The 2,698-nt window shown below is 58.7% G+C and overlaps 1 protein-coding gene across 2 annotated transcripts in view; it reads right to left on the reverse strand.

Annotated features, from left to right (window-relative positions):
- MXI1 (MAX interactor 1, dimerization protein) overlaps positions 1-2,698 on the reverse strand; it is a 100,540-nt gene that overhangs the window by 96,557 nt on the left and 1,285 nt on the right. Inside the window, exon 1 of one of the 2 annotated variants that reach the window (XM_007446516.1) lies at positions 1,076-1,148. The exons of the other annotated variant lie outside the window; for it this stretch is intronic. The gene's annotated coding sequence lies outside the window, so the exon portion shown is untranslated. Of the gene's footprint in view, positions 1-1,075; positions 1,149-2,698 lie in introns of those variants that run through there. 2 annotated transcript variants of the gene reach the window in all.

The following is a 2,698-nucleotide window of genomic DNA, read 5'->3' on the forward strand; positions in this document are numbered from 1 at the left end:
TACCAGCTGGCCACACTAGAGCTCCCCGTGATTTTCTGGCTTGCCTCCTGGCTCCACCCCCCAGTCTCTGGCCTCAGCAACGCGTGACGTTAGAGGAAGCTGAAGCTGCCGATTGGCTGAGCGACGCTGCTAGGTCAAGTCCAGTCAGAGGAAAGAAGTTTGTCTCCATGTGGAAACCATGTGTTTCTAGCTGGGAGGGGGAAGAGGAGGAGGCGGAGAAACTGAGATCAAGTGATTACAGGAGAACTGGCTGAAATGAAAGCGGGGAGATTGTGCACCTGAGCCGGCCAGCAATGCCCTTTGCAGTAGTGACCTAAGACAACAAACAAACAAAAAAACCTTGCCCAACTAACAAAACTTGAGCCCCCCCCCCCCGCCCAATCATAAAAATAATTAAAAAGCTAGGGTCCTTGCTTCCTTCCAAAAACCAGGGACCTGAGAAACGCTGTAATCCTATCGGAACGCCTAGATTCCCCTCCCTCCCCCAACGACTGAATGATGTAAGCGTTTCGGAAAGCGGGGCTCTGAAGCAAAACAAGTCCTGCGCGCGCGGAGGGACCCTCAGTGCCCGAACCCGACGCACGCACGACCCGCCCCCCGACTCGCGTTATTGCTGTGCACAAGCGGACCGCCGTGACGCGCGGGCATTGTGTGCAGCGAGCAGAAAACAACGGCGAGCGCCGCCAGCGCGAAGAAGCACCCCTAATAAAATGAGGCAGATGTAGGGCCCGCTGTTTTCCGTACTAGGAGACCGAGACTGGGCGGGAGGCGGGGCGAGAGTCGGGAAAATAAAGTGGCCTCCGTGGGCCGCTCCAATTTTAAGGGGAGATAATAGAGGGCCCTGCGGATGGTCGCCCCATAGTTTGCTGGAGGTCACCCTCGCCTGCGTGAGCTGTTGGGGAGGGGTCAAGGGCCTCGAGCGGAGTTCCCGCTCTCGGGGAAATCTGGGGGCCGCTGGCATCACGTCATGCTGAGCCAAACAGCGGCTGCGAAAAGAGGCAAGAGAGCTAAAAATACTCCCGCGGGGAGCCGGCCGAAGGAGGGGGCCAGCGGGGCCGAGGGGCTGATTACGCACACGAAGTTGACTTCGATTGGGGCGCCCAGGTTCCCGAGCCCCTCTCGGGGTCTTGCAGCGCGGACGCCTCGGGAAAGGGACCAGGAGGAAGCCCCTTGGCTTCCACGGTCTCGGGAGCCTGGCTCCGCTGCCGCTGGCCCGCCCGGTGCGGGGCAGCCCGGCCCAGCGCGCCCGGCCCTCTGCTTACGTGACTGGTGGCCACGCCAGAGCCCCGGCACCGGTAAACAAGGAGGTGGCGGCGGCCGAGGCGGCCGGGGGAGCGAGGGTGGGGGCGGCGAGGTGGGGAGCAGAGGTCTCCGATTGTCTGTGAGTTCGAGGGGCGGGGGGCGAGGGATGCGGTGGAAGCTCCAGCAGCCTGTTTAGTACACCCTTCTGTAGAGGGGGGCGGAGGGGGCCAACCAGGTTTGCCACACACTGCCAAGGTGCCCTCTTTGGGTGCACCCCTGGCCAGAGCCGGCGCCACGGGACAGACTCAGGGGAACAGGGCACCCGGGAGGGGGATAGCGTAAGAAATCACGCCCCTCCCCCTTCCAACAAAAGCGAACACACCAAACAAAACCACGTCTTCCCCCACCTCCCCACCAGCTCTGGCTTTTCAGAAACTACCCTACTGACGAATGCACACTGCCCCCCGCCAAAACCCCGTGAATAATCGCAAACATTCAGCTACACGGCCGACGATGCGCCTTTCTCGCAACCCAGGCACTCCGAGAAAACAGGAGAGAAGAAAAGAACGCACCACCGACCACGCTACACAAATCCTTGTTTTTGCCTTAAGCTACTGCACGATTTCGCTGCCATCACACGGTTACTTTAACCCCAAGGCCTGGGGTGTCGGTCAGCTAAGGTGTTTTTGTGTTTGAGGGTTGTTGTTGTGTTTGGGGGAGGGGGGAGTAGGTTGCAAGATCTGACACGTTGCAATCGGACCCTTTCTTTCTTTCTTTCTTTCTTTTTCTTTCTTTCTTTTCTTTCTTTCTTCTTCCTTTCTTTCTTTCTCTCTCTCTCTCCTCCTCTCTCTCTCTCTCTCTCTCTCTCATCTCATTGATCTTCCTACTTGTTTGGACAGATTAAACAGCCTGCTTTTCTCTACTCTGTCGGTCTATATTCCTCGGCCCCTTCGCCCTTCTCGCAGCTATTATTTGTGAGGACCGTGCTGGAAACGCCGCACACGCGTGCCCCCGTTAACGGCGCTGAGCGACTGCCTGGGGAGGATGGGGGAACCCAGTTGGCAGAGGCAAAAATGAAACAAACAAATACAAAAAGGAGGCCAGGCCGGGGTGGGGCTCCCAGCACCACCACCCCCAAGCATCGCTCTCTACCTGAATCTGGGGTGGGGGGGAGAACAGCAGAAATCCACGAGGAAGGCATTTGCCTTCCTCGCCCAGCGCGCTCACTCGGGAGCTGTATCCCGGAAAATAAAAAAAACCGAACATAACAGCCTACACCTTCTTCCATAACTATTGTTTCCTGCGAGATCCCAAAGTTTCCTTCTGGCTGCGTCCCCCTCGCCAAGTTTCCCGGGCGCAGGACGGCGGGTCCGGGGCGAGCTGCTGGCGGTGCTTGGCTTTGCCGGCCTGTTTTTTTCGGGGGGGGGGGGGGGGGGGGGGGGAACACAAGGGGAAC

This window comes from Lipotes vexillifer, unplaced genomic scaffold (genome assembly GCF_000442215.2).
Source record: "Lipotes vexillifer unplaced genomic scaffold, Lipotes_vexillifer_v1.1 scaffold1444, whole genome shotgun sequence".
In the NCBI taxonomy this organism is placed as follows: Eukaryota; Metazoa; Chordata; class Mammalia; order Artiodactyla; family Lipotidae; genus Lipotes; species Lipotes vexillifer.